The sequence below is a fragment of the Triturus cristatus genome, chromosome 4_1, assembly GCF_964204655.1.
Source record: "Triturus cristatus chromosome 4_1, aTriCri1.1, whole genome shotgun sequence".
Classification (NCBI taxonomy): domain Eukaryota; kingdom Metazoa; phylum Chordata; class Amphibia; order Caudata; family Salamandridae; genus Triturus; species Triturus cristatus.
Window position 1 is genome coordinate 812353092 of NC_140585.1, and position 23221 is coordinate 812376312.

Consider the following 23221-nt stretch of genomic DNA (forward strand, 5'->3'; position numbering starts at 1 on the left):
ACTATCTTTTCATTCCTCCATTTTCTTCTTTCCATTTTCTTCCTTTCTTCCTTTCTCTTGTTCTCTTTTCTGTTTCTTAACTTTCTCCCTCTCTAATATTCTCTTTTCTGTTTCTATACTTTCTCCCTCTCTTTCTTCCTTTGACTGTCTCTTATTCGAAATTTCGTTTTTTGCATTTTCTCTCGTCCAGTCGCGCCTTCTCTCTTTTTTCACTTTTTTTCCTGCTTTTTCTTTTTTCTTTTCTGTTTTTCTTCATTTCTCTTAACATTGGTGCTAGACCCAGGGCCACACCGCAAACAGGTCTGAGCTGGACTACTTCCTCCTGCAATACTATAAAAGTTTGTAAGGTGCACATCCATAGCAGGGTGCTTTTTGGCACTGTGTTACATAAAGATCGATTTTGGAATCGGGTACAAAGTCGCCTCAAAGGATGAGCAGCCACATCTCACCTTGTGGAGGACAGTCCAGAGTACTGCTCCATAGAGAATGGTGTACCAACTGCTCTCACAAGACTCAGAATGCTGTTACCTTCAGTAAAGGGTAATTTTGTATTTATGTGGGTTTCTGATGGCTATTACAACAACTTGCCTAGTTTAATTTACTCGTCCTGTGTTTGTGGTTTTTCTGCACCCTCCTTGATTCAGGTAAGGCCGCATGCTACAAGAAAGTGTTTAGAGGTGACCGATTTTCCATCTCAAGCCCTTTGGATCAGGCAGGGGAGAACCAGGCAAGCAAGAGAAGTGATCAACAGTACTCTGTAATGACACATTCGGAAGAAGATTCGAAAAAGTACAGGGCTGCAAGGAGAGGAACCAACGTAGGATTCGAGGGCTGGAGTCTTTACTCCTGGACGACCATGCAAGGAGTGTGTGACCTGAGTAAATGGTGAAATGCCTACCCACCAAATACTACTGAGTAAAATACAAAGCCCACTTAACAGACAGATATTTTTGCTGGACAATAAAGTAACATGTATGGGGTAGGAGATTCTGAAATATCGCATTCATGAAAAAACATGGAACACGTGCCCAATCCAAATGGATCATTTGGAAGATAAAGTGACCTTAGAAGCTGAGCCAAGCTAATACTAGCTCAGCCGAAAGAGAAGTGTGGAAATGCTTGTCAAATTTAGGAAATCAGGATACCTGTGATAGGAAACCTCTTTTCCTGCAAAGCGGTAAAAAGTGATGGGATATAGGAAAGCGAGGTAAACATTCTGATAATACCACACAAACTGCAGGAAAGCCTTGATTTCGTTTTCTTGGTGGTAGGCAGGGCCTTTGTTTTATTTGTTTGTGGATGTAGTAAAACAATTCACAAAAGAAATGACCCATGATGCAACCATGTGAAGCAGCAAACAGGCACTTCGAGGAGTCTCCAGGAACCGTACACCGTGTGAATGGTAGGTATAGCCAATCGGGTATAGACGAGGACATCATTTAGGTAGGCTACAGAATAACATATACAGCATTGTAATAGATGATCCAGGAGTCTTAAGAAGATAGCAGGGGCTGTGGCAATCCAAATGATGACGTTGAATTCAACAGGCTTTATATTTTGAGAAAGGAGGTCTTGAGATGATCAAACCTTTGGTGGATGATTTGCCGGTAGCCTTTTATAAGCTCCAACAGGCTGAGGTATTTTACATTTCCCACTTATTACATCATTTTGTCAGTGGCGGCTGGCACGGATCCGGGTGGCGGGGCAGGGGAGTAAAAAAATAAATATAACACATACCTCTTTACGTCCGCCATCTCTCCTCCACTTTTCTTCCTGACGAGTACCGGAAGCAGGAAGCACATAGGCTCCCTTAAGCCAATCACGACGCTGCAGTCACCAGGATGACAGCAGCGTCGTGATTGGTCTAAGTTCCCTTGTTCAGTGCTCAGACAAGATGTGGGTGCCTGCGCATGTTATCAACCCAGCTGTGCAATACAGCTGGGCGGAAAACATGCTAAGTGCGCATGACTGTTTGGCAGCCCCAAGACGGCAGGCCAATTTGTTATGGGCACTTAGAGAGTGCCCACCACTCCTCCCCCTGCTCTGGACTGCCCAGCCCCGCCCGCACCTAGAAGTGAGCCAGTATGGAAAAATTAAACAATAGTAACATTGCCTTATTATCATTTTATTTTTCCTTTTTTGCACCTCTGAAAAGCAGCGGGGCAATGCTGCTCCACTTTAGCGGAGGAGCCGTTGCTGCATTTTGTCAGCCCTAAGCAAGGATTGTGAATGGAAGAATGAGATCTTGTTTACTCATCAAAAGTCGATACAAACTGATGGAACCATCTGCTTTGGCATCAACATAATAGGAAAGCTTCCGTCACTCATAGATTGCTCGATGATAATTTGTAACAGGCTATTTATTTAATCTTGAACAGCTGTTTGGGGGCCTCTTGTAACTAAAATGCATGTTAATGAACTGTGCCTTTTTAAGCACTCTAGATGCTGTGTTTCATCACATGTATAACCTGGTTTGTTTGAATACACATTGCCAACTTTATCCATGTGACTAGTGAGTTCTTGTGGCTAGGGCACAGGTTTATGGTTAACCAATTCCTGCCCAGTGCTGGACAAACGATGGGGTACCTCTCTTCTATGGCCATGGGTCAGGAATGGCACAGACTATGTTGTTGGAAGAAGCATCCTTTTGTGTCTTATGAAGTATATGTAAGTGCACTTGAATATGGAGTTTCATTCATGCTAAAGGAATTCAGTATGATACGGGACTCACTAACTCCAAAATGGTGTAAAGCTCATGCTAGTGGGATAACAGTTTGTTGTCTCTGATAATTAGCAGGGCTAGCACTTTCTCTCCTGATTCACATTGTGGTTATGTGATGAACAGGAGCCTGAAGGTGGCTGAACTAGGTAATGGTTGGGGATTATCTTGGTGGGTGAACAGTATTAATGGTAAGGTTTTATTACAATCATTACCAAAAGGGCTGATCACCTACAGCATCATGCATTTGATTGTCCCGTTGAATCATTCAATAAGGCCACTAGTCTGGGGATAGTTTACAAATGTGCTTAGCTGCTTGATTGTGATTGCTCCACATACGTGTTTCATTAGTTGCTGAAGCACATTACAGAACCTGGAACATTAGAAACATTAGAAATAAAAAAAAATGCAATCTGTTAAATGAATCAAATCACGGAGAAATCAGAAATGGATGAAAATGGTTGAAAAAGTGCTTCAATTGTTTGAGAACCAGCAATAAAGAAGAAGGAAAGCAAGCATGTATAGGAAATTAATGCTATGGAACAGACCGTTATTTGCAGAAGGGTTTTAAATCTTGGAGTTTCTAATTGTAGGGTGTTATTTTCAGACCAGTAAAGATTTTTGACTTTGTAACCAAATAGCTTGGGATCACAAGAAGAATGGCGTTGAAGGTGAGACATGCTGACTTTGCATAACTGGAAAGTAACTGTAGAGCCTTAGGTGGTACAGCATACACAGGAACCTGGCACCATATGAAGTAGGTTGTCCCCAAGTGCCGGTCTTAAAACCAGAGGACATTTAATAAGGAAAAGTCCAAGATGTTTACAGGAAGTTGTGGCTTCTTTTGAGAGCATTCTGAACCGAGTATCAGAAGCCTCCAACCTTGAGGATGGGTGTGGGAAGTCAGTTCCACATTTCTGCACTAATCACAAAAAGTGTCACACCCATCGTGTTGGGAGTTATGTCTAGCTAAGGAAGTGTGATCAGTGCTTAATATGAGCCGGTGCTTTCGGTACTTAATTAGTTTCTGTTGCAAGGCACCGGCACCTAATTGTCAACACCATACTTGGAACAGTCCACCACATGGTGGCGCTGCTCATCTAATTTAGAGATAAGCAGAACAACAGTGGCTTAAGACTACACTATACATTCAAATTGCTAATACCTGCCTTTCCCAGCCATTCCTTTAGCTTTGTTGATTCGGAATAATCTGAACTGTTGCATTTACATGCGAGAGAGATGGTTAGTAGTTGTTTTGGCAGCGATGACAAGGGCAATGGGTGGTGCAAGCTGCAGTGGCCTCCTGGTCAGAGCCCTGGCACTTCATATTTTACAAATCAAGCAATGAGTGTGAGATGATGATTTGTCTTCATGGGTTGATTTTGACTGTCTCATCCTGGTGCAGACATAGTCAATAGACACCGAAAAACTTAACTCATTGGCCAAGCAGGTCATGTACACTTCAGTCTGCATGTGGCAACCCTTTTCACTTCTGAGATTGGATTTCTCTTCTTATAACCCAACATCAGCAATATCTTTTGATTAGTGTGAATATTTGAGGAGACAAACACAGAACATTTATATAGTACATCTTGCATTGACCATTTTACAGCTTTCTAAACCTCTATAGTTTTGAAGAAGAGCGGGGATTTTCTTTGTTATGCAGCTGGAATAGTATTGTGGAAATTTAGCTTGTAACTGAACATTATCTGCGCCATCTTGCCTCTCCCCAGCGCCACGCACAGCGAACGCACGGCCGCCATTTTAGGCACCCCACTCTCTCTCCCCGCTCATTGTCGATTGCCAGCGCGTTCCCCTGGCGCTGCAAGCATCCCCCGCGCGCCGGCCACCCCCGGTCTCTCATACACGGGCCATAAACCCTCTCTTTCTGCGCGACCCTGCCATGGAATCACACCCCGTGCCTGACCAACACCTCCTTTCATCCCATACATGGTCATACATCCTTCCTGATAACCCCCATCCTCCGCGCCCGATTGTCCGAACTGATCCCAGGCCATCACCTAGCCCTACAGATGCAGTCTATTGCCCCTACTGAAAGGAAAACACCCCACATCAAAGGGATTACAGCAGATCAAAGCCCCTACCCCCTGAGACCCGACCGGTTGCACACACCCACGGAAATTGGCGGAATGTCCAGCTGTGTGATAGCCATCTCCTACTGTGGGAGGGGTGGGGACTCCCACTGAAGATATGTGTGGGAACGAGCTCGAAGTGGGGATTCCGAGGAAGTTCTTTCTTGTATCAAGACAATCTCAAGAATGTGCCATGTGTGATAAACCTGCAATAAAGTCATAAACCTGTGTATAAGAGGCCAGGCCTCAGAGATGCAGTTAGAGCACCTCGTGACGATACCTTGCTGTCTGATCTGATGTATTCTGCTCCGACGGAATAAAAACTTTGTTTCCTGCCTTCCAGTCTCCGGCGCCTGCCTCTTTCATTGGTAAATTATCAAATGGTATAAGAGGCGATTACCACCGGGCAATACTTGAAAGGTTATCGACTGAAACTGCCGCTACCATTTAACAGTATAGTCTTCACAATAAAATGACTTGTTGTAAGCGTTCCTTAATTTTACTCTCAAATGATGAACATGAAATCCACAGTTTGGCTACAATGACATTGAAGTAAAACAGAGGGGCGAGGGGGGGAAAAGCCTCCTTGTATGATATTCATATTTCCCTTTGGAGCCTAAACATATCTGCATTTATTTTTAGCATTACTCTGTAATTTACTTGATTTTATCCAGAATTTAATTTCTGAGATTTGGGATTTCAAGGCTAAATATTGTACCTCTCCGATTTTACATTCATTAAGTCTGTTTGCGATCATCATATGTACCATACTTTAAGACAAAAGTTTTGTGATATTGGAAAAGGAATCCCCATGTTGGCTTGGAGACGAGAGAGAGGTCAAGGTGTGACGCTGACTTCTCAAAGCAAAGCAAAATAGCAATGAATTTAAGAGTTTCGGGTGACTCCCCATCAACTACTCTCCGCAGTAGGCATCTGCTAATTTAGTTTATTAACTTAATATGAGCATATAGTGGATGTATGCTAAAAAAGCTTCAAAGCACAGAGAAAACCCCCTCAAAATATAACAGAAACATACAATAAACGAGTAAAAGTGAAGCATAGAATATAGTGTAACACACCCACAATAAACGAGTAAGACAGAAGCATAAAATATAGGTGAAAACAAAAAATAAAAAGCGTGTCGCCAGATAAGTATCTATTAACAGAATAAACTCCCAAGATTTTCTTTTACCCTTTGCATGGGAACATGGCGAAGGTTAGATGGCAAGTCATTCCAAAATGGAACTCCAGCAGTAGAAAACATCTGACCAATATCAAAGGCTCCAGTTTTAACCCACAAGAGAATGGTGGACAAACATCTCAGGTATGTGATGCCAAGAAGCCAAACCCACACAGGAACCAAGGTGATATCTCTTCCACTATGCAGATGAACGCTAGTCTGGCAGTCGAGAGATGGAAAGTGGCCTGGCGGTGCTGCTGCTATACTTAAAACATAAGATTGAGCTTAAGATGGATTCCAGAATCAACTGAACTTATTTGGCCTGTGCATAAGGAAAACGTGTTGCACTCCAACTCTGTGAAGAGTTTGTACTAGGGGTGGGTGGAATTTGCGTAGTCGCGCTTTGTAAAGCTCCGCGAAACGGTAAAAAATCTCCGCGCGATGCTTTTTTCCTGTTCTTGAACGTTGTTTGCGTGCTCGGGGGAAATATCTCGCGAACACGCATTTTGAGAACACGAACAAGCAAAATATTCCGCGAAGCCGCGGTATGCAGAATTTTGGGCAATTCCGCGGAACGCAAAATTACCCAAATTCCGCAAACGGAATTTACTGCCCAGGCCTAGTTTGTACCTTACTGTCTTAACACTTGCAATAAAACCTATGTGAAGCAAATACTCTAAGTGAGTGTGTAAAAATGATAGTCTACTATCGGACCAAAGCTGAGACTAATATCAACTCTTTGTCAACACTGCTCCAGAGAGTCTGACAGCAGGCCTGTTGCCTTCATCAGGAATGAAATGGGTTGAATACATTAACCAGAGCTTATTAATATATGCACCAATGTGTTCACTTGCTCGTAAACTGAAATTTTAGTTGGACCTAAAAATTATATATTTGAAAACCTTAATTCCATAGCAACCTGCCACTATGGAAATCACCAGCAACACAAGTTAATACTGCTGATACCGCGTTTTCTGGGCCCACTTGCTCACCATTGATCCTGCGATGGACCTTTTCTACCCAACTGAGAGGAGATGGGAGTTAGCATTAACATCAATCAAATTCAATTAACAGTGTAACCCATTTGGCTACACAATGAGGGCCAGGAATCAGTAGCTAGGGTTAATAAGGTTTATTACAAATTCAAAATCCAGGAAAGGTACACGACTCTTAAAACCTTGCTGTAGTAATACAAATAACCACAGCCAGTCCTATCCTGTAGAAGAAATTAAGGAAGATTAATGTAAGGCAAACAAGCAATTCAGTCACTGCAATACAAATGATTAAAAGTAATGTTTGTTGTTTGGAGAAGAGTCGCAAGTTCTGTTGTCTATGCATGAATGAATCTAGACTACCTATGACAGAGTTCCTGTGAAAGGATGGATTAGGAGCGTTGCCAAGATGGCGGCAGAGTAGCAGCCTTCCTGTGGAGCTCCTCTGACTGAGGCTCGGAAACAGTAGTTCCAGCAACCATGTGGGGAGTCCATGAGGAAGACTGTCATTGTGTGTATTGCAGGGGGCATATGGCGAGCTGATCATTAGCTACCCGGCGGACGACGCCCACAAGCAGAGGGGACCTCTTGAACAACTGCCCCCTGGCCTCGGACGTGAGGCGCCAAATGGAGAAAACCCATGCTGGGTTAATTGAGTTGCCCCGGCTGAGGGGAACCGGTCAAGGCAGCAGAAGCTCGGTTGGAGGAGGGGCCTTAGCTATCGTCAGGAGCCGGAGGTTTCAGCGAGGTCCAAGGCCTGTGAAAACAACTGCACACCCACGGGTGACGAAGGAGCTCTAGAGAGAAGGAGAAGGCGGTGCCTCAGTGGGGGATCAGACTCTATGCTGCAGCAGTCCCAGGCAAGCAGAGAGGAGGAGCCTGATGCTGCGACGATGGGCGTCATCTGCTCCTGTGAACTCGGGCCTAGTGACCTGAGGCTGGATAAGTCAAGGAGTTACTGAGGTGTCGGAGCCCACCGGGACATACAGTAAGATGGGGAGCAGCCTTGGGGCACACCACAAGGGTTCTGCAGGACTAGGTGGGTGAGAACCACGGTGGCCTGCCGGATGTGAGCTGTGCGCATTGGCTTGTATATGGCCCACGGCCGCCTGTAGGTCCCGAGATCATTTGCCTGGATCTGGCGGACTTCTACCTTCCTGAAATGGCATCTCACTGGGCAAAGAAGCAGGTGAACATCAAAGACCTCCTGCAAAACCCGGGATCCGACAAAGCTGAAGGGAATACCACTGATCTACCGTCCACACACATGCAGGAGAGAGTTACGGACCCGATCAGAAATGAGACGGAAGAGACTTATTTGGCACATTACGGGAAGACTTTGCAGGGCTACGCCGAGAGGTTTCTGTCGACATAAAGCAGGTCAGAACTGACATCACCGAGCTCGGTGACCGCGTGGACTGCCTGGAGAGAGCCAGTGACCATAGAAAGGAGGAACTCAACGAGCAGGAGCTGCAGGGGCTGCTGGAACTACGGGGCCGCATGAAGACCTTTATCTGTGCCTAGAGGACCTTGAAAACTGTTCTCGGTGCTCCAATAGCCACATTAAGGGAGTGCCACTTCAGGCGGATGCCGGTAAACTGGAGGACTTCGTAATGCGGCTCTTCCGACATTTTGCCCCGACATTGGGTGACAAGGAGATTGCCCTCGACTGCACCCATTGAGCCGGGCGTCCTGCAGCTGTCCCGGGTCAGCCGCTAGATATGCTCACTTGCCGTCACTCCTACAGACAAAAATAAATAATTATGGCTGCAACACAGGACATGGCAGTTGTGTCATTTGAAGGTCTGCAAGTAGGCATATATCGTGACCTCTCTCCCTCACACTCCAGGGCGCAGAACCCTGAAGCCAGCCACCACCTATCACAGAGAGAAAGGCATCCGCTATTGATGGGGGGATCCCTTCTGGCTGATCTTCATCTGAAACAAGGAGACATATGCAGTAGGTCCCTGAATGAAGCACAGGCTGTGTTGGCAGTCGACGTGGACACTGGAAGAAATCTGGACCAGCCAACTTTAGAAGCACTGACATCTCAGACACCTAAACCGAGAAGGCAATGCCGGACGGGGAGGAATACACATTCACGACCCTCTGAAATGGAAAGCCAAAAGGAATGGGAAGCCCTCCTTAGACAGATGCAAGATGCAACAACATTGGAGAGCCCTTGAATGAGTGACCCTAAGGTCAAACTAGACTGACCGCATCGTCTCTGCTTGCCGGTCATCTGCAATCCCCGGAATTGGTCATGAGCACGGCCACTTCGAGCAGAGCCCTGCTCTACACTACTAGTTTTGGACTACGGGAATGTCCTGTCGACTGCCTCATGGGCCCTTACACGTTGGTGACACTGTTGCCCATTTTCAGGCTGTTCCTTTGTTGTTGATCTCTCTACTGCCACTTTACTTTCTTGGTCGTCTTATTTTCCTTTATCTCCTGCGCCTCTTAGACGCACTCCTCTTCCAGATAGAGATTGAGGACTTGTATGGTCTTCCCGGAGACCCAGGGTATGTGGCATGTAATCACAATATTGAAACTACAAAAGGGAGCCAAAGGGGTGTCCAGGAGTCTTCTTTTCTCAGACGTGTCCCACTGACCTGTCCGGCAGGCCGGGGACGCTGCTGGGATGTAGCGTGTGACACCACACACATGGGAATAACACTGAAGCCACTTAAGGGTCCTGCCCTTTCTAACGCATTCCACAGTTAGGGACCTTGGATGGACTGGATTGGGCGTCCATCTCCTGTTGTGTCCGTAGTGACTGACGTTTCCTTTCTTGGTGTGGGGCACAGGGTGGCTTTCCGATCCCTTAGGGGAGAGGGTCCAAATCACAGCATAAATACATCTATTTCTTCTCCAATGGTTCACCTTAGGGTGTCGTTCTTGAGCCTCAACTCACGAGGCCTTAACTCACCTGTGAAGCGATGCGCACTTCTTACTCTGCTTAGAAACACCCGCCGTGACATATGCTTCTTATAGAAAACACACCTAATGCATGCTGGCTGGAAACCCCTCCGGTCGAGATTGTTCAATCGCCAGTATTTTTCTTCCATGTCAGGGAAGAAGGATGGAGTGGCTGTCCTATTCGCAACCCACTTCCCCAGAAGGATACTAAGCACCCAAGCAAAGATACCCGGGAGAATGCTGGCGCTGCGAGTGGCGATGAGGGACACATTTACACACTTGCATCCCTATATGGCCAATGGTATTACAATCAGAAGACACTCCTAGGGGAGGCCCTGAGGACTATCCTGGAATCCCAAGATGACAACCTAATAGTGGGGGGAGATCTTAACATACTCAGCAACCCTTAACTTGACAGATCCATACAAAGGGTGGGCCATTCTGGGGCACTTTCATACTCCAAGAGACAGTAGCTGACTGACTGCTAGACGTCTGGCGACTACGCAATCCCACTACTTGTGAGTACGCCTTCTTCTCAGCAGCGCATCAGAACTATGCCCACAAAGATCTCTTCCTGAAATCCTCATGCATCACAGTAGCGACACTAGATGCCGAAATAGGGACAGTGGCACCCTCAGACCATTCTCCTACTACTCTCACCCTGCAGTTGTCTGGGGACCACAACCGTTAGAGGATGTGGAGACTAAACCACAAACTGCTCACATACGACTCGAATATCAAAGAGGTACAAGGCCATACAAACTTACTTAGAAACCAACGATGATGGCCTTACCTCTCTCCGCTTGCTGTGGGACACTTTGAAAGCAGTCATCCCAGGTCAGTTTATCGCAATAGCAGCTAGGCTGAACAGGGACAGGAAGGACAAATGGGAACAGCTGGAGGACCAAATCAGGGAGATGGAATGGGTACGTCGGCGTATGGGCATGGTCCAATCTAAACGTCAACTTACTACTGCGTGCGAAAACAATTGAAAGCATTGGACTTCGACCGGGCAGAGGGTTTGCTTCGATGCACCAAACAGTGCTATTATGAGGAGGTGGGAGGGGGGAACAAGGCCGGGAAACTCTTGGCACACCAAATCCGAACCCAAATACCCAAACGCCGTATTGCAGAGATTAAAGGCTCTCAAGCGGAGAAAATACAAATACCACATAGCTGGCGAATTTGCAAAACTTTTATGCTGCCCTCTACTCTGCCGACCCTCTGGATGAGGAGGTGGCAGTGGCCTATGTGGCTCAGGAGGCAGTCCTCTACCTGCCGGGCCTAGAGGCTGCTTAAATGGATGCAGACATTCATATGGATGAAGTCATGCAGGCCATTCTGAGACTCACTTCGGGTAAAGCACCCAGGGAAGATGGCTTTTCCTCTGATTTCTATAAAATGTTTGCACATAGCCTTGTCCCACTGCTTACACAGCTTTTCAACTCCCTCAGTGGCTCCGGAGCCATTGCCCCTTCCATTCACATGGCTACAGTTGTGGTCACACCTAAGCCAAGTAAAGACCTGACGGCATGTAATCATAGCGCCCCATCTTCCTGCTAAATGTCGACTTGAAAATATTCACTAGCATCCTGGCTGCCCGCCTAGCACCATACATGCTGGGTCTGGTAGATCCGGACCAGTCGGTCTTTATACCAGAATGTAGATGCAGTGATGGGACCAGGCAAATGTGTCACCTTCTCGATAAGGCCCAACGTTCCAAAACACTGGCATACTTTTATCTGTGGACGACGAAAAGGCATTTGATTGTGTCCACTCGCCCTACTTGCGATTGGTGCTGCCCATGTTCGGCCTAGGTATGAGGTTTTTGAACTGGGTGTGTTGTACATACAATGAACCAGAGGCACGCATCAGAGCGAACGGCGTTAACTTTTGCTCCTTTAAGATATTTAGAGGTACCCGACAGGGGTGTCCTCTGTCGCCCTTGTTATTTGCTCTAAATATGGAGCCCTTTGCGGAATGTATCTGCCAACATGGCAAAATTACCGGGATTCACATGGGCAACAGGGAACATAAGATCTCTTTCTATGATTGACGATGTTGTGCTTTTCCTTACTCAGCCGTTCACCTCCCTAAGCACCCTCCCCCATTATATGGGAAATTGAAGAATTTGGCTTGGTGTCCAGCTTCAAAATTAATATTTAAAAAATGCAAGCTCTCGGCTTGACTATACTGAAAACTGAGCAGGCGCGTTTAAGGGTGGAGTTTCCATTTGTGTGGGCTCCAGATGGCGTCACTTACACTGGGTTTGCAGATATTCTCTACGATTGAACCGACGGTCCGTGAGAACTACACTGCCCTCTTGATTAATACTCGAACAGAAATCAAAATCACTTTACTCCCCTGCATCCTGTATGTGATGCAGACCCTGCCGTTGCAGCCTTCCCCTCAGGTATTGGCTGAACTGCAGCACCTGCCGGTGTGGGAAGGTGGACACTCTCACATGTGTTGTGGCACTGCCCAAAGATACAACCCTTCTGGGACTCAACATTACCCAATATAAATGCCACTTATAACAAAGATATACCTAGATTCCCTAGCTACATATTCCTGAGACTCCCAAGTGCCTTAACTTACTCTCTCTGGCCATGCCGGGGAAGGACCATTACCTTGGCATTATGTGCTGCTAAGCAGGTGTTGCTCTCTAGATGGAGAACAGACGAGGTCCCAACTAGGCTGGACTGGCTATAAAAGCTGTGGACAGTGGATGGCACGGAGAAACTAACAGCAAGCATTACACACAAAGTCCCCCTGCTTCAACAAAACTATAGAATTTTTGTCAACTGAATTCACTGAACTCACATGCCCGAGATACTTACAAGTACTCCGACTCACCGGGATACCCCCCTCACCGAGGTAAATTTAAATGCAGAGATGACATGTTTTGCTCCCCGAATCATTTGCTACCATTAGCTAATGAGATTCTTCTCTTACCTTCCTCCCTTTCCACTCACCACTACTCTCTACTCTTCCTTCTTTTGACTATCCCTATATGATTTTCCCATCTAGCCATTGGATGTAGGGGGTGGCTAATGTTCTATTTGCAAACCTCAATAAAAACATTTAAAACATGAAGGATGGTTCAAAAATCTAAAGCGTCTCTAGATCAGAAATTTCAAGTAAGGAAATTTAAATCAGGAAAGGGTAAACTAGGCTGGGATGGTGTCAGCATTTCAGAAGCTCGGTCAAGAAACTTCTATGGGTCGGAAAATAAGTGTTAGCCTAAGCCACCCTCAGCAAAGAATCAAAAGCAGGCACAGAGGTCTAAACCTCTCAAAGTCCAAGGAATCTGTGTAATGAAATATGAAAATATATGGGAAGCATCTGCAAAAATCGAAAAGAGCATCTAAATCTCTAATGGGGTGAACATTAAACTGTAGCACACAAAGTCTTCTAGGTAACTCCCTCTTTGTAGGGATCATCAGGGGTCCATTGTTCTTGTACATTTCTCATGTTTCAGACTGCAACATCAGGGGATAGTCTCACACTGAACATGAGAACGACATCTCCTCACGCACAGGTTAGTTTGCACATTGCTGAATAGGCATTTCAGTTAACGCTCTGGTTCCTTATGTTCCTTCATAAAGGTCTTATTCCCAGACTCTCTCTTCTATCTCTAGTACAGTGCTGTATCTATTCCACAATTAACAATGCATGTGAATGCCTGCATTAAATATCACGTTAGCAGAAAATGGAAAACAGCATTTATGCAGCATGGTGAAATACAGGTCTACTGAAGACAACTTAAAGCATTAATCCAATGGTGCACATTTAATATGCGGTTGCACATTTAAACACTAATGAATATGTTTGTAGTGCATTAGATTCACATTACATGCAATATCCAATACGTCTTCCAAATAATCATGTGTAATTATGGCTAAGAACTACATTTAAATCAAAATATGAAATATTAATGCACACATTACATAAACTTTATTGCTTCATGGGAAATTACATTCTACATATGTGAGAATGTTTTATATGTAGTTTGCTAATCAATAAATGTCATTCAAGCATTAAAGCACATATTTTGAAAGTAAAGTTTCATCTATATAGCAAGTAAAATATCTGCTAAGTAAGGATGGTTAATTCATTTCTCATTAGATTCAGTTAAAACACATATTATGAATAAGTTCTCTAACCCTACAGGGAATGCACTCTTTAATAATGATGTCAAGTGTAACACATATTATTTTGTTAAACCACACAAGAAACACGTGCTAAGTGCACTTCATGTCGTGTATCTGTTAAGTGTTTGTGACATGCAAAGGGTGGGCAATTTTGTGCTGCACCACTGCCTTCTTTAGCAGAAGGAGGCGTCGGAATGAGTTTTACTGCATGCCCCTTTAATCAGGGCGTGTATTGTAATTACGTTTATTAAGTACTTACTGTCCCTGACACTGCTTCTTCCCAGTTGTTCCTGAAGAAAGCATGCATGATGTTTGTGTTTATCAAGACTCGTTCTAGATTGTCTTCTTAGAGACCTTGCTGCCTGTCCATTCATACAATCATACTACCATCTGTCTACTGCAGCTTTGATAGTACCTGGGGTGGCTCCAGAGGGATGCTATCAGGATCTGGGCTGTAAGCCAGGAGACCTCTGTCTCTTTGGAGTACAGGAGAATACTCCTACCACAGCACCTGCTACGTCACAAGCACGTGGACCAATACACACGATGAGGGCGCATGAGCGGCTCCTTGCTTCATCACCTGCATCTGAGAGGAGGCCTGCGCTCCTTTATGTGCGCCCTGCCTTGTCCCGAATCCACGCAGCCGCTTTAGATTTCCTGCTGAGCGTTGTGCCATGTCAGACCCTGCTGGGAAACTCCGGCACTCCCCCTGTGAACTGTAATGTCCCTGTTACCTGTCTCTCAACCTGAACGCCTGAATTATCGGAGCATGGAGTCTATTTACTTGCACTTCTCGGTTGCTCTCGAGTTCCCTCAGCCTTTAGGGAAGTCCTCCTTTCTTTCGTTTAATTTGCCCCGTTGCTTCTGTTCACTTCCTTTCCATGCTGACGTCCTGTTTTCTGTGTTTAAAAGTTTATTCCGGTACTTCTTTGCACTTCCTCGTGGTTTGCATTCTCTTAATTGGGCAGTCTTGCATGTTTGTTATTTTGTACTGTTTTGTGTGGATGCCACCTGTATGTGGTAGTGCTTCAGTACACACTTAGGACAGTGTCGGATTCAGAGCGTGCTCCTTGCACTTTACCCAGCTTAATCTGAAATAGGAACCTGTCTCTTTATGTTTGCTGTTTATTATTACCACTTAGTGGCCTTAGTGGAGCAGGTCCTTCATGGAGACCATTTGGAAGTAGTCAGGGGTCGCAGATGTGACCCTTAGTTTGCTCCCTAATACTGCAGGTACTTCCTTTGTGACCCCTGGCCTCAGAGGAGGCAAATGCTTTGCCCCCTCTGAGGCCAGGGGTCACAAAGGAAGTGCCAGGAGTAGCAGGGAGTAAGCCAGAGGTCATAGCTGCAACCCCTGATTACCCTCAAATGACATCCATGAGATCCTTGTGCCATCTCTCCCTGCGACAGTGCTCCTGTCCAGCTTGCCCACAGTCCACTACCCTCTGTTGCCTGTCTACCTGCTGCCCTCTGTTTGTGCATCCTCTTCTCTTTTCTTGCACTGTTTTGCCTTTTCTGATCGTTTTTCTGCCCTCCATTTTGCCCTCACCTGCTCTGTTTTGCCTTTTTCTGCAAATTATTCTGCCCTTTGTTTGGCCTTTCCTGCTAGATTTTCTGCCCCCCCCCCCCATTTTGCTTTTTCTGTTAGCTTTTCTGGCCTCTGTTTTGCTCTCTTGTGCTCTGTTTTTCTGGTCTCTGTTTTGCCTTTTCTGCTCACTCATTGTTCTGCCCTCTGTTAGGCCTTTTTCTGCTGATTTCTTCCCGCAATATCCTAAAGCCCTGACTTTTTGACTGAGACCTCGCACCCCAATGCCCAGATACCCTTAGGGGTGACAGTGCCGCGCTCTACAAATGCTGATTGATGGATTGAAAGAGTTTGGATCAGATCAGTGGAGCTATCCTCACAGTTCCATGCAGCATATTGAAGGGGTCTATGCTGTCTTTTCTATGGTTCACTATCTACGTACACCCCCTGGAACAGCTTCTTGTGCAATGCCAGGTGATGACACCCAAATACATTTCTGGCTAGAAAACCTATACGAAAATCAGGCCAGCGTCATTTTATGCTTGGTCCTCATGTGTAACTGGATGAAGGACAAATTACCCATAATGATTCTGACTACAAGAGACCCTCTGGAGTACGCCTTTCTGAATTGCTGAGACACTTTCCGCATCATAAAGCTAGTCTTGTTGGAGTATATATGTTTCTTCACCCTCACTCTTCGCTGTAATGACTACAATGTATATGCATATCAGAAGACTGCTTTGTGTTTTTTACTCCTCAGCATATGGGTTGCACTCACACATACTGGACCTGTTTTGAAGGGGATACGTGTTTGAATTAACACGGTTGTGATCTGAGTTAAACCTAGAGAGACATTCTCTGGCTTATCATTAGATGAGGGAGAGAACACTAAGCTAAAACCAAGCTTCAGATGATGTGAAGCTGCATGCTGGGCACAAACCTTCACTTGACCCACAAGCCCTGGCACATGCTCCTCTACTTGACTGAAAGTAAAGAACCTGAGTATTTTCTTCAACTCTGTGCACTCTTTAACTTCCCAAGCAAAGACTGTGCTCAGGAATGTTAAAATGCAGCTCTGCTGCTCTGGACAAACCTCCCATGACTCCAAACTGGCCACTGGAGGAAACTTGCTAGGACCCCAGTCATGGCATGCCTTGACAACTGCAATTGTATAGAGACTTACTTCTCTAAGAAAATCAGGCAGGATGCACGATTTTAAAACCATGCAGCAAGAGCATGCCTGAACCTTCACAAACATGACCACATGAAACCAGCATTCAAAGTCCCCACAACCCCATTAGCTCCCACTGGTTACAAGGATCAAGCTGAACATGATTTCTAGTGTGCACAAAGCTTTGTGGGGAAAAGTCCCAGAACACCAGCAGAGAATGAATTCCTGTGATGCACGCGCTAGGCAACTATATTCAGTGAATATACACAGTGGCGGCTAGCCTAAAAAAATGGTAAGGCGCGAAGGTGCACAACTCACCATTCATTCAGGAGCTCTGGTGTTGCAGCACTGTCCACGAGCAGGGAAAAAAGGACTTCCTTACTTCATGTGGAACGCAACTCCAACCAATCCTGGATCTGCTTTCATGTTGTGAAAGCAGCTTCAGGATTGGTGGGAAAAAGGTCACCCAGTGCTAATTTTGAGGTTAGGGGCCTGTGCAATCAATCCTCAGGTTGTTACACAGCCTTTGGATTGCTGGGTCTAAGGGGCTCATCACTGGCTGGCCATCGCAAGTCGGCCGGCCAATCTGTCATGGGCACTGTAGACCAGCGCTGTGATTCTGCATTTACAGGATTCAGCCCCGTCACCACCCACGCGCTGTGCACAGCGTAAGCCGGTATGGTGAAAAATACATAAAATGGCATTGGCATGCCTTTTATTGATTTGTGTTTGCCTGAAGAGCTCGCAGCAGACGGGGCGACGCTCCTCCGCTCCCGAGAAGGAACTGCCCCTGAATATACATTTCATTCTTGTTGGCGTGAAAAAGAAGGCCTGATGCTACATTTTATTATCCTTCAGATGATAAAGGAGTTATTTCTGCGTGACAAAATACAGAGAATGAAAATATTGCAGATGCAAGCCCCACAATGGCCTTCACTGTTGGTCTCAAACTACATTGGATCAAATAGTGAAGAATTGTGCATCGATTTTAAAGTAGTTAAAGTAAGGCACAATATACCTTTAATCTATTGACTGAGAGCAAAACCTTTTGCACTTGAAACTGAGGGGGTTTGAAACCCTTCATAAGGGTTGGAGATATACACAATACTTAGTCCAAAACATAAAGCGTTAGAGGACCTCATTGCTACTAATGACCAGAGCCATACTTTAATCCGCGTTGAGTTTGACCCTGTTGAAGGAAGTGACCCGATTAGGGCCACCCGGGTCACTCGCGACCACCTCTCAGCTTTACAAGAAATGAAGAGTCGATGAGACATTAGAGAATTCAAACCAAGTTATTAGCAATTGCGCTTGAGCGGAGTCCAGTCAGACTAGCCTCCTTAGATACTACCAACACTTGGTAAAACATAATATGCATTTCCAACACCCCTAAAGACCCGCCCAGACTGGAATTTTCCATCTCGGGCACTGATGAACAAAGTAGCTACAGAAGGGTGAGCTACCACCTGCTGAAGGGTACGTTATCACATTCTCAAGGTTGTCTTGTTCAAGCTCAACGCTCTCTATTGTGGGAGCAGGGCTACAGTCGAGGAAAGGCATGTAAAGACAGTATAAGCTATTCATTAGTGTGTTATGATTAAAACTTCAATACGATAAGAAGAAGTAACTCGAAGCAGCTTTTCGCTGAGGCTGATAGTTCATGAGACAGAAGCTTATTTTCGATCACAGTGCAAAATGGCAGCTAAAGAAAAAATGGCGCTGCAAATGCTAACCTAACTCGCACAGTGCTATAAGGAGTCGGCTAGACGCATTTGCAGTCCAACACTGTGTCTGCGATCCAGTCCTAGATAACCACTATGCTGTTGTCAAAACTCTTGGCCTTGTGCCCAGATTCCCTACTTAAAATAGGATCCGAGTGTTGTGTGTGGTACTGCATTCATTTCGCAGTGTCTAAGTGGCTGTACAAGATGAGAACAAGGCTTAACATGGATATTAAATCAGACCAGAAGTGAGGTGTTATCCACAACAGCACATCCCAACATTAAAGAGAACCTTGCAGTACTATCTGCTGCAAGGCAGAGGTCTTCCGGGATGCACTCCACAGCATGAGGATCATAATCTACATGGTGCTGCCAGGCACTCACTCAGGAGTTCGGGGAAAAACTGCTATGCTTTAATAGTTTCTAATGTAACAGGTTTGCAGTTTACATGCACCGTAACTAACATGCGTTACCATTACCCAGCCCAATGCCTTTCGGTGCATAAACTCGGATAGATAGAAGGCTGGCTAAGCCTTGCTGGAAATTGGAATGCGAGATTTCAAGTTTTGTTTTTATTCAGCAATCGACCCTCTTCACGAAACGGCAATTTGAAGAACCATGCATATTGTAAGTGTGCTAAATGAAGGAACTGGGTTAGAAGTCTTGTTAAAGATATGGAGGGACAGAATCCTTAAGGTCACCTTTATGCTTAGACAATAGGAACTATATTATCCACTAGGGTGGGGATTTGGTCATGGGTGGTGCCCCAAAGTCAATGGCTCCTACTGCTACGGTAGGCGTCTTCCACCGGCTTCTGTCCTTCTTAATTGGGGATTTACTGCGAGGTGGAACGGATGAGGATTCTCGAAAGAGGTGGAATTGTACATTATTAAAATGATATAGATCAGAGAAGGGAACAACTCAAGGACTGGTGAATTATATGGCACATGATCACAGGGCTGGACGAGAGAGGAGAAATGCCCGAAAGAGTCCTAAGTGGGTCAACATGTTCTTTTATAAACCTTTGACTGACATGTTACTTGAGGCAATTCTAAATGGTGAGGGAATAAAGGGGCTGCACTATATCTTGACAAACCTTTGCAGAGGAATGGAACTCATGCTTCTTTTGAAAGAGGACTTCAGGTGGGACAGTGATTGGGAACGCGTTGAACAGGGCTAGAACGACAACCAGTCGGAGGCCGCGGGGCAATCCCAGATTTTCAGTATCCCTGGGACAAAGGTTATTAGTGCATAAGGTTCCCTCTTTTACTGCAGCAGCAGTGTGTCAGACTTCAGTCGAAATCCTTTGGTTTTCTTTCCTGCAGGAATCTTTGGATTTTGCAACCTAGGCAAGGAGATACATGGGTAATCTAAATAAGCACTGGTCAAAGCGAGGTGGTGCCTGGGGCTATGATGTGACGAGGAAGTCACATGACTGGGGCACCACCTGCCTCTAATCACCATTTTGGCGACCAGCCCACTGCCTCAAATACAGTCTTACCTTCTGGGTTGCATACCTCCTCCTTCACTGTGGGCATACATACTTTGTTCAACACTTTATCCGTGACCATGTCCTGTTCTTCTGTGCAGAGCTTTTTGGAATCTCTGTGGCTGTAAATGGGGACAGGAGGCAAACATTTTATTTGTGCGTCCCTCTTTGGTTTCTAATTCAAAGAGCAACTTCTAATGAAGGAAACATGTATGCTGGGGAAGAGAAGGCACAGTATTTGGTGGCATTTAGTGGTGTTGCAGCGTTAGGCGCATAACGAAAGAACATGTCAGACCAGAAATGTTTATTATTTAAATACTTGGTGAATCAAGAGCACAAGGCTCGAAAATGCACAATGTCCTGGGCAGAGTCACGAGTACCCTCCCCTTGTGATGTCCCTGTAAGCCGTTGCATTTTTCATAGCTTCATAGTACTGTTTTGCTGCAGAAGCATGACATAATGAAAAATGAAACTGACAAGCTACCAAGAATATAAGGGACATTTTGGTGTTCATGTCTTGTAGGGGAATTTAGGACCTGAAGTGCCTGGTCCACAGCACTGGGTCCTTTACCCTCTCTGAAATGTTTGCATGTACTTGCAAGTGCTGCCTATCACTGGATGGTTGCACTGACTGGAGCCATTCAGGGCTTCCACTTGTATTGTCTAAGCACCGCCTCTGATGAAATAAAAATGTTTTGCTATTTTGTTTGTGCTTTGTTCTCGTGTTAAGTTAGCATTCGCAGCACCATTTTATGTTCAGCCGCCATTTTGAATCATGTCGTCAGCTGCGTATGCTCGGACTCGAGAAGCAGGCTGTGGAAATGTTAATTTCTCCAAGGTTAGACCTTGCTCTGCTAATAAATACACTGTTCTTATTAACGCATTCCTTTCCCATAGATAGAGGCCATCTCCCACTAGCCTAGTGATAGACACAAACAGAACGACCTTGGTAATAAGATAATGCGTGCCCGGTCTCAGAGTTGAGGCTCGTCTTACTGTACTTCTTTGTTTTAGCTGCACCTTCTAGTAGATTTCCATTAGGAGCGGGACATTCTTGGTTCAGAAAACGTACATAATGTATCTCTATGTTTGCTTAAGTCAGTCCCTCTGCAGCAATCACAGGAGGCTGGTCAGACTGGACTCCGCTTGAGTGAACCTGAATAAAATATACTTGGTTTGTATTCTCGACTGGAGGAGAGGTGGTTGCGAGTGGCCTGGGTGGCCCTAATCGGGTCACTTCCTTCACCTCATACTTTCGAAGAACCACCAGAGTATGACCGCATCAGAAGATGTACGACCTCCCAATGTCCAGGTAGTGCCAGAGGACCACGGCCCAACATCCTGGGCGGGCAAGGAAGCAGCTATCCTGAGATGACATTGGTTGCCTCTTCACGCCAGGAGCACTAAACTATGTCTGGTGTGTGCATGGAAGCCAGATTGAAGATGGGTAGCGGGAAGAGTAAACAATCATTGTTACTACTGCCGTGTCCACACCAGCCCCTGACCCTTGGTGGTATTCAAATTTGGGACCTGCATATCGAAAAAGATGTTAGTAGTGAGCTCTGACGTCTCTGAATAATTACCAGCCAGTAGTGATAACTGTTTCCACCATCTCCTAAGGAGAGAGACAGAACAGAATTGGATGGTCCTGAAGGTATAATCACATATTTTTTAAGTCACAGACTAGCAATAGGTTACATAGAAGCTACATTTTGCAGAAATAGACTGATAAAGCGATGATGAAACAAGCCGGTCATTCACGGATCATAAGGAGAAGGCCAGAAATTAGTGTTACGATATTATGAACTGGTTCAAAAAAATATGTGTAAAAATGGTTGCAGCTAGACATTGCCATAATGATTGACTTCGCAAGAGTAGGCGGGAGACAGGCACGTTCATTATTGTCTCTTGTGTAGATATCTCTGAATTCAAATAAGCATTTGCAATGCAATAGGTCTCGTATTTGCCAGAGTTTAAGCTATTGGCATTGTAAATGACAATGCCTTTTATTTATGTTTTAAAAAATAACACATAAATAATAAAATACATAGTCATTTACAATTACATTAATCAAACATTATCACCATGTAAAAGCGATACACAACACGATTAACTAAATTAATGTTGGTGATAATGTCTGATTAATTCATGTAACATATAAGAAAAAATGTTGATCGCTGCACCACAAAATATGTATTAATTAATGTATTTATTGGACATTTGGACACTGGATAAAAATCAACGCATTTTGTATATAGAGAATTATCAGGAAAAAAAATATATAAATGGTTCTCCAAATGTGACAATTTTTTATAATCAATAAATGATTTGATATAAATATAAGCAACCTTGTAAATGATTTGATATGTATATACTTATATTTCTTGTTGTCCTGATTTTTTTCCTGCACATATATGTATAATTTTACTTGCCTAGGTCTTTTTCCCTTAGTGTGTAACACAATTATTACAGATGAGGTATAAATGTTGAGCCAGTTCTCTCTTACACACAAATAACGCTTTATTACGCTGCAGTGAAAATCAGAGAAACGTGGTTGTCCGATGTCTAGCTCTAACTATTCAGTGTATATTCAAGAAACTATCCTTAGGCCTAGAGTCCCATTCCACGGCCAAGCCTGGGTTCTGGTAGTGTAGGTTGTGTCAGTGGAATCCCTATAATAGGGAGCAATGGACTCCAAATATGGGAACCCAAAGCAGCCCTGGCAATTTTGTCAGGCTGGCCCCCACCCCCGGGGAGAAGGGTGTGGGGGCAAATGTGAAGCACTTCTGCTGATTAAAACTAGCCCCCAGCACTGCTGCTTTTGTTAATAGGGGCAGATATTGCAGCATTGTTGCAAAACCGGCCTCCAGTAACAAAATTGCCTCCCCACCACTCCAAAACCGGCCCCCACCCTTCCAGCCTCCCTGGCAAACGCCCGAAGCCCGCTAAGGCCTGTGCAGCCCTGGTCCAGAGTGCCTTGCGTATTTACATTGAAGTCTAAGGTGAAGCCATGGGACTGCGGTGGATAGGAGACATAGATAGCAAAGTCCATTTGTACCCTGAGGGCCGTCACTACCTGCACTTTCCTCTTTGCAACCATTTCCCTCGAAATTGATACAAGTCAAATAAGGTTAAAAACCACTTTATATTGGGAGTTTCCTTTAAACGTTGTTGGAAAGATCCCTGAGCTTCTTCTAGCACTACCACAGAGGGTCTGCCTGGCATGCGTGGATGTGGGTATCCACAGAAAGAAGGGAC